Raw genomic sequence first — 10,444 nt, forward strand, 5'->3', positions numbered from 1 at the left:
TAGATTATCTGTCAAACGTGTGAGTGCGACTTGTTCATATCAAAAATGATTATTCTGTAAACATATAGCATAAAGACAATTTTCAATAAAGAGTGAATTAATACGGTTTTGTTGACATAACAAATATAGCACACAGTGCTTTGACCAACCGACAGATAAGCTTGACTGACCATTATAGCAGAGTCAAAGTACTATAACCTATGCAGTCCGTTTATATATTGTCTGTATTTTAGAAGAAGAAATTCTTCGCCAGAGCAACTTCTAATCAATTGCTAAATGCAGTGAGTATTATGATGTTCTATACGAAGATTGCTTGTATTAGACACAGCGTGTCGTTTAATTGAGCGGAGAATGAGATTTTAAGAAATGTTGCTGTACCAGACACTAATTGGTACTTAGTTTTTACAAAAATGGTGTTCTTTATTATAATACCTGTGAAAATAATAAATCAAGTCAATAAAATCAATACCACTTTTACTCTAGTGAACTCTGTTCTGACAAAATAAAAACGTCATAATGACACGATTTTTCCATTGTCCTTTTTACTATTATTTGTGATCTCTCTGCATGTTGGCTTTGCGTGCATTATGTATGCTTTACTGCTACTAACAGTTTCATTTAATGATTAATAAGTAAAGCGAAAACATTTGAGTCGTACAGAATGATCAAACGAAATATGAAGTAAAACAAAGATCATAGTAACATTTAACAATAATTTGTTGCAGCTTTTCAGTGGTAAATTCGTTTTAGGGATTTGAAAAAGAGGTATGATTTGCACTAATTTAATTCATGTTGTATTCAATAAGTATTCATTTGAAATTCAATACACGTTCTGTAGCAAAAGTGAACTTGGAACTATGATGTCATACATGCAAACGAAACATAAACTAAATTCACATTTTGAAGAGAAACAAGACATATCTTGTTAGTAGGATTGCGTACGTGACGTCACACTTGTTTGCATCAAGTTTTTACTTAAAATTAAGGTGCTCAAATGGCGAAATTGGCAAATAGATGGAATACAAATTTTACCTGAACTATTAATTTCAGAACATTCTTCAATATATCGTTCAAGTAGCTGGACATTGCCAGTTAATCGGCCATGTTTCCAATTGACTTATTCGACAGTGTTTTTGCGTTGCCCCCATTGCTTACGAACCTGTGAGCTTAAATGTATATTCTAAGATTCCCGGAAGATTTCCGTTAATCTTTATTTATTATTTTGGGGGGCTAATCCTAAGTTACGTTTTCATTCAAAAGATAAATACAAATGAGCTGCCTATGAAATACAATAACAGATCTCATGAAAAGCAGTAAAATTTGACTTATATTTTCATACATGTGAATGTAAAAAAGGTACTACGTATTTTCACCTTTATTATATAAACTGACTTTAATATATATATATATATATATATATATATATATATATATATATATATATATATATATATATATATATATATATAAAGTTATGTACATCAATTTAATATTATTTTCAAGGAATTTAGGAATCACCACACAATTATATATTACAATTTAATGAGTATACAAACAAAATATATTAACAACGGAGGTCAAAATCTCTCGCATTTATAAATCTGATAGACATGCGCATGCGTTTTAATAATGCCAACATTATTATACGGTTGGAGCAGTTAGTCAATCTAAAGTTTGGAAAAAGAATTTTCTGACAGAAACAAGCTTAGATAAAACGACACATTTCGTTTCTTAAGAACTCTTTAGAACTTCAGATTTAAACTCCATTAATCTAAAGTGAGTCCATTAAGTAAGTGAATAGGCAAAAGAGATGTGTACTTACAATTTCAATCGATTTTGCTTGATCATTTGCACTCAAAATTCATTCAATACGCTTCACGGTGAAAAGGATCGCGTCATTGCAGTGCCTGGCATCGGTGAATCAATACCTTAAGTCGATGGTTTGTACAGTGGAGACCAAACAGGGCGATAATTTGACTGTATACTAAAACATATGTGCTAGACTTATATTTAACACATATTGTTAATTTGAAAAACCAAAATCGTAACAAAAAGCTACTTTATAAATCCACGATGATTGTGATGCTATTGGTGATATATCTAGTACCACTGACCAAAGATAAGAGTTTCGCTATTTCACTAAACGTTGATAGTGAGTTTTAATTGTCCAAATTAACTTAATTTAATTTTGAAAGTAACAGTTTTGTGAGGTTACATCAATCATAAATATATTGCTCTGCCTTTAATGTTTATTCAAAGATGTTTCTCATGTTTGAGCCTTAATGTGTGTCATCACGCGCAAATGCAACAAAATATTTCTGTGATAAACTGAACAAATATCGAAATATCCAATGGCCGGAAATCTAACTGACTAGGTATGTTCTTTTTCCTCATTTCTGAGATATTTATATTAATATGCTTACTTACTTTAGGTAAGATGTTTTGCTTTGTGGAATTGATTTTTTTCTTTCATTACATCAACCAGCCTATGAACATGGCTTACGAGGGACCTTTCAATGCACCAACACACCTAAATTCTACACTACGGTCCTGTCTCGTAAGTTCCTCAGGATTAAATAATTTGTCATGATACTACCACCGAAGTCTAACCGGTTAGACAATGATTTCATGTAAAACTTATTTATTTTATGGTAACTAACTTTCGTTAAAGTGGTGTTGTGTGGACGAGGAAACATCCAATGACCGGTATTGTAACTGACCACGTTTGTCACCCCACCCTCCTCATTTTTGAAGATGACATTAAGATGCTAACTTACTTAATGTACTATTTTGTGGCGTATTTACTTGTTTTATTTTCTTCAATATATCAACCAGCATATGAATCTGGATTACAAGGGACATTTCAATGCACTAACACACCTAACTTATACACTACGGCCCTATCTGGTAAGTTCATTGAGTTAAATGATTTATCATAATGATACAACCGCAGTCTTTCACGTTTGTCCATGACTTCAGCTTAAAAAGATTTCTTGTATAGTAACGTAACTTTCGTTAACAGGTTTTATTTTGTCTGTGAAGGAGGAAACATCACCTCAAACAATACCGATCAATGTATCTACATATGTAGTTCTTTGAAATGTTAGTTATATTTGTATCTAATGGATTAACTACAGGATGTGATTGTGATGTAATACTGAATAATACTACTCACTTGTATTGGTAGCGCACGAGAACAACTAATTGAGCTGCAAAGCACTACGCTATCATGAGGTTTGGTGTTATAATGCTAAATCATTAGTTGACTACTTAATACATAATAATAAAATAAGCAAAAATAAATCCACAAGATGACTGTTTTCAATATATTTTGCGTGTGTCAAGGTTTCCATACAGACTGTAAGGATGTTTACGACGCTGGTCATACACAAGATGGCATTTACACCATTCTACCATCTGGATGGCCGTGCTCACCATTTACTGTTTACTGTAAAATGGATAATGGCGGAGGATGGACGGTAAGTCAGTTTGTTATTTCCTTGTGAGGGGACTAGCGATCCAGACGAAATTCAAATATTCATCATGTAGCACTTTTGTATAAAAGTTTTGTTTTTTGCTTCGGTTAGGCTTAATATGAGATTTACGGTTTCAACTGTTTGTATAATTTGTATTAATGTTTCTAAATTTCAATAGGAAACGCTGCACTTTTTACGGCCCATATGTATCCCATATACGTTTGAATATTTCCATCACACGATATAAACAAAAAATATATGATCGGAGAAAATGACAGTTGCCTTCCTTTCTGCAAACGACGAAGAAAGATATTAACAATGATTGAACAAAATAAGGTAAAACCATGTTTTGCGTATTCTTAATCGAAACTTTGGACACTTCCCTATATACCTATAAAACCTGAAAATTGTTCATTAAACCCGAAGATACAAAGAAAAACGATGTTATTGACGATTAATTATAGTCACAGATACGTTTTCTCTGAATTAATAAGGAACAAATGTAACATTAATATTGTCTTTATCTTTATCGCAGTATCCATCTATTCAATGTATTTTAATGATACTTTTGATTATTTTTCATCTAAGTTTTTCAACTTTTACATTTGTATTGTAAGTTTCAAACAAAACTACGATGCTTACAAAGGAATGTTGGGGTAACTTGAGCGATGATGAAACGAATAATCTAAAAACTATCCTATTTTTATTTTCTCTTATCCAGGTTTTTCAACGTCACAGTGGCACAACCGGTTTTTATCAAAACTGAGATGCGTACAAAAAAGAATTTGGTGATCTGAACGATGATTTTTGGCTTGGAAATGAGAAACTCTATTATTTTACAAACCAAGCAGGTTACACGTTACGATTCGATGTTAGCACGTCAGGTGGAGATCAGAAATATGCTTCATATACCGAGTTTCAGATTGAGTCTGAGAGTAATAAATACAGACTGAATAAACTAGGCACCCATGCTGGAACAACAGGTTTGTATACGTTTTAATTTGAAGTTCCAATTTTCTTTTAATTCGTTTACTTATAGTTTTAGAGGGAAAAAACGAATTACATTATAATTACATCTCTCAAGAATTAAATATTAGAACATTGAGAAAACCCCAGACTTGCAGTGGTATCGTCCATGGCTTTGTGTCCCGTCTCAGTTCCAGACATAGTTGAAAATACTTTTATGCATGCCACTAGTCAGATCGGTGGGTGATACTTTGAGATGACATATTTTCAATATGAATTTGCTTAATTAATTATATGAACTGTCACTCACTAGTCACTTGACAGTTTTGTTTACCTTACAATTCAGATATTGTGCTCCGGAAAGCGGCTTTATTTTATAGCACATTACAATAAAGGTGCGATGCTTTTTATTAAGTGTTTATATGTTTTTTTTCTTAAAGGTTGGCGTATATATAACAACTTGGGCAAGGCTTTCAGCACATATGATCGAGACAACGACGACTGTGATGCTTTTAACTGCGCGAACCGTCACAAAAGTGGTTGGTGGCACTCGGATATTTGGTGCGCAACTTGTGATAATAATAATGCTTATTGTGACCAATTTCATGTCAGCGGAAGCTGTCACTCCGTTTGTACCAGTGACAACCTTAATGGAGACTACAACGGTGTCGGTGGAGAAAATGTATTTTCCAACCACAATGTTACTGTAGCTTAAATTTCACTGAGATGAAAATTCGGCCATCCTTGTGAACATAATGAATTTCATATTTAGACAGTTTTACAATCTAATTTACTGCTTTAATCAAACTACCAAAATAAAATTGTTGTAATTATATGTGTTGTTGTGCTTCTTGTTGTTCTGCTTCCGCAAGCCACAACAGTAAAATAACACCAGAAAGAACGAAAAGCGCAAAAATATGTTGGAATGTTTAATGTGCGTGTATTAACACAGGGTCTGAATGACAAAATGTTAGCTCGAGGTGGAATCATATATATGTATATATATATATATATATATATATGTGTGTGTGTGTGTATATATATATATATATATATATATATATATATATATATATATATATATATACACATATATATATATGCAATGTAGCTTGGTATAAATTAAAACCGTTGCTGCCAATGTTCTATCATACATGTATCCCGTTGTTGTATTTAAAGATATTTATTATTCATGACTTATTCAAATACTGTGACATTCACGCTAACTTCGAACATGCGAGATATGAACCGTTTAGTATCGCATAAAAATATTTCTTCCTGCACGTTAAATCAATGTTTTGTGTCTTATTTGGGTAAATTTTAAGCTATGTGTTCTCAGTATTGTCAAGAAATTTGGCGTATAAGCCTAGCAGATTTCTTACTGTTAATTTGTTTCGTTCTGTATTGAGCTCGGGCTGTTTACTATTCTTATTTTGATTTCCCCGTCTCGGGCCCCAGACCTTTAACCCTTTCTCTTTAGATCTAAGGAAGCTCACCGTGTTTTCCCAGTAGAGTAGACAGTTTTCCAAAACAAAAAGGAAGCCGCTTCATGCGCGCGCGCTTCGGCATACATCAAAAACATAAAAGGGGGTCACCGAGTTCAGCTATTCAAGCTACTTGGTATAAAAAGGATTGGTTAATTGCTCGTAGGAGGCAGACACCCAAAAGTTGTGAAAGTAGTCAGTTAGCGCTAAGTTGCAATCGTTTACTGCAATATTACTCATGTGTACTCTCTTCACGGATCTCTACTGTGATACTTGTGTAACAAGGAACCGTTATTGTGTTTCCTGGCTCTACCTGGTGACCGGTGATTCTAGACATTTTACTTGGTAATGATTTTCATTTGTTTTCTTTTATGTGTTAAGGTAACTTGAGAATCTGAAAAAGCTACGGATAAGCCGTTAGTACCCGTCAATGTTATATCGACCGTGTCAGCAAAGTGAACCAATTAACGATAGTATATTTGTTTGTCTATCTATCTCGACCAAATATAATATTAAAGTTGCCAGAATTACTTGTGACGTTACCCTAAAATTTACAAGGCTGGAGCATTATCCTAGCTCAGAATTCAATGCGGTATATTGAGAAAGATTGACGTACAAGTACTGCAAAATAACCTAAGGCTGAAGCTCGACCATCTCCCTATTTTGTGAATATGTGTATTTAAGACCCGAATTATACCTGGGTTTCAGTTCTGGCTCTCAGGATTTGCGAGACACAGTGCAGCTCGCACTATTTGCGAGAAACAGCCCAGCTCGCAAGCTGCGAGAGACAGTCCAACTCGCACAGATTTGGGAGATACAGCACAGATCGCAAGCTGCGAGAAACATCCCAGCTCTCACTGATTTGCGAGATACAGCACAGATCGCAAGTAGCGGGAAACAGATCAGCTCGCAGGAATTACGACTTTTAGGATTCGCTCGCATATTGCGATTTATGGTCAGAACTCGCAGAGGCTGCGAAGTTTGGTCTACACTTGTATTTTTTTGTGTGTACTGCGTTACTTCCAATAGAGCTGTAAATGAGTTAAGCCATGTATTATGCCCAAAGTTTTATTGCTACCATTTAACTCATCTTAAAGCGTTTCAAAATTGATTGGAGGATTCATTGATGTACTTCATTAACCATTGTAACAGGAAAAAGTGTTTTCTTTTTAACAAAGTTTTTAGACATTACTTGAACTCTTTGGCTGATTTTTCAAGACTCTGTGTTCCGACTTGACTGTATAGAATTCGGTCGGCGTTACAGTATACACTTATTTCTTCTTTTCTTGATAAAGTTTTGGTCGACTACTTTTAACACATTACGTTTTCACACATTTTACGGAATCTTGCATTTAACGATAGATTATGATACGACAATACTGCTACTCTTACAATAAAATACATGTAATTATGATTGTTTTTTTTTTTTTTTTTTTTTTTAAATGTATTACTTTAGTTGCTTCAGTACTTACATTGAGGTATTTTATTGCTGAAAAACTTGGGTATAAACTTTCGAAAAAGTTTACACTAAGGTTAGGTGTTTTTTTTTGTTAATTAATATTACTACTTATCAATGAGGAAACATATTATCAATTTCATTATTGTGTGACAAACCGAAACTGTTCCGGTGGCTAAGAATGTAATTGAGGAGTAATGAGCTGGATAATCTAATGCCTTCTCTGCCTTACTTTAACTAACGAAAAGACTCGCTGATATTTCTATTGATTCACACATCAGTTTCGCATATCAGCATCCCTTTAAGCTCCGTTCATTGTACTAATCGATCAGTTTGATTGTATTTTTACATGCAAATCACGATAACAACAGCATCATGTATAGACTTAGACATGTTTTATCATATCTCAGGTTTTTTTCAACAGTTGGAAGACCAACTATGTTGTAGCTGTTATTATAGTCACAGTATCCCTTTAAACGAATGCCTTATGCGATGAGCAAACTAATTTCGTTGAGACATCATCACTAGTTGCATTAATGAGGTTAAAGCTAGATATGTTTAATGTTAGGCGATGATAACATCATGTGAAATTTATATGGAAAAGAGTTGTTTGAAATCAGAAAATTAAAACAGGATAATTTCTACTGGTTATTCGGATTGTAAATGTTAAGAGTTATAGCCGATATGATTTCCTTTTATTTCCCTCTGTTGTTCTCCTTTGTTCTATTTTGTTTGCTTGTACTTGCATTTTGGTGAAACAAAACGTCCTAAAAAATATTAAGTGAACACATAACTATACCAACGAAACTTATTATCGTGAGATTAAAACGTTATGTTAATTTGTGCAGATATTAAGTTTTCTTTCTAGGAACACCACGAAAATAGATGTCCATCGTCACTTACAGATGCAGTTCAAAGTACGCCATTATTTCCAATTAAGTCTGCATTTTCATGTCTGTCGTTTTGTAGCTACATGCGTATCAAAATTTAAATATCAAGTTTACGCAGTCCTTTTTGTTATGGATGATAGTTTGTTACAGAATATTCCAATGAGAGAATTTGAGACTACATATGCTAACAAAAACAGTTCTATTTTAATTTCAAATTTTAAATTTTGAAATCATTGCTTTGGTTACAAGTGACTTGTTTTTTATGGATCTTCTATACAAGTGTTTTGAAAGGCTTCGCTTTCCGTTTAAACATTGCTGTTAATTTAATTTGTTTCTAATGTGATGTGATCACAGTGTATGTTTAACTGTTAGCCAGAGTTGATAAATTCATTAAATTGCAAATATTACACTTAGTATATTTTCATCTAACAATATACACAGAATTCAACGTTAATTTATTGTTTATATATATAAAAAGTATTCCAATTAATACCATACAATATAGTCCGAGTATTAACACAATTCCCTCGTAGTTTTATCACTCTTCAGTTTCTGTAAATACAAAACCTGTCTATGTCTTGTTTCTTTACTGATAGTTTATTGTTATCTGGATTAATCTGGCCAGCGAGGTTCCTTAAAGTCATGCATGGAACGTATGCAATATTTGAGGATTGCGAATCTTTACATTTGGGTAGACTTTAAGTACTTAATTATCTGCATTAGGGAATCACTGTTGAATGAGTTATTCACAGCAAAAGTGAGGACGTTTTCTGAAAGAAAGCTTGCCACGGTGTATTTTGTAGGTCTTGTGCATTAACTTTCATACTTCAATGTATAAAATACTGTTAAAATCGTTCTGATATGTTCAAGTGAAAGATTTCTAATAAATTCCTGCGACAGGTGACAATACCGTTTTATAACATCTAAGTCATCTCAGGGATATAGCTCTTTTCCTAACTTATTGGACAGTTTTCATAGAGAACTATCACTCAAAGTATGATGTTATTAAGATTATGATAGTCCATGCATTACGCAAATATATTCATCTAGTAAGTATTCAAGGATACTATCCACCAATATGAACGTCATGAATTGTAGCCTTGGTAATGTAATATTAATGTAAGGTATTTTTTTTTCATCCAAGGAACATTGATCTTTTATTGTATTGCTTCTTTGAGCCCTCGAAATGAAACAACGTCTTTAAACATGTAGCTGCAAGACACGCCAGTCGATTTTCCGTAGATATATAGGCGTACGTTTCATTGACTTGTAGGCGAACTATTTAACCGACACTTCTCATTGCCCTAAACTGGTGTCATAGAACAGCCATATTCGCAAATTCCAAGTTACATCTATATTTCAAATAAACTGTGTGTCTTCATGCTAAAGAAAACGTTTATGGCACATATTTAGTTTCTTGTGGTGACAAGTGTTATGTTGATAATTAGGGTAAGTAATATCATTTCTGAATATCAAACTACATACTATAGGAAATTATTTTTAAAGTCCAATACATTGTAGAGCGTCTAGAAGCATCGTAACAAAATATAACAAGTACTCATATTTCCACATGTGCAAGACAATGCTTTGGGACACTGCAGCACAAATGAATCAAACAGTCTCAGATTATCGCTGGCTATTCTGTAACAATTAATGTAACGCGTACGGGCTAGTGTTCAAGACGGTTATATTCTGTACTGTAAACTAGTGTTATTTAGTGTTATTTCATGCTGAGAGACAAATCTCCTGGAACGAAGTTCATCTTCTTCTGTAAGATTTCAACTGCAAATCATTCACATGATTAAAATAGAGAAAAGAATTAAACGAAATTAGATAATAAATTTAGTTACAGTACCCATCCCAAAATGTGGTAGTATGACCACGAAGGTTTCATCGCTCATATGGCCATGGGCGTCAATCCTAGGTGGGACCGGGGACACGCCCCCCCCCACATTTCGATGGGTGGAGGACAACCTATCAAATGTCCCCACACATTTGGAAAAAGAAACGGCACTTTATAGCTAGAGCTAAAGCTTGTACATATTTGTTGTTTAGTTGTAGATGGTGTTTCAAAGACGGTGCCCGCTCCCTAATATTGGGGAAGTGAAATAGGGAGCATATTCTATGGAAGCGCATTCCATATTACCTTGTTGTTGAGTGATACCGGAGTTT

Source organism: Apostichopus japonicus, chromosome 9 (assembly GCF_037975245.1).
Source record: "Apostichopus japonicus isolate 1M-3 chromosome 9, ASM3797524v1, whole genome shotgun sequence".
NCBI lineage: Eukaryota > Metazoa > Echinodermata > Holothuroidea > Aspidochirotida > Stichopodidae > Apostichopus > Apostichopus japonicus.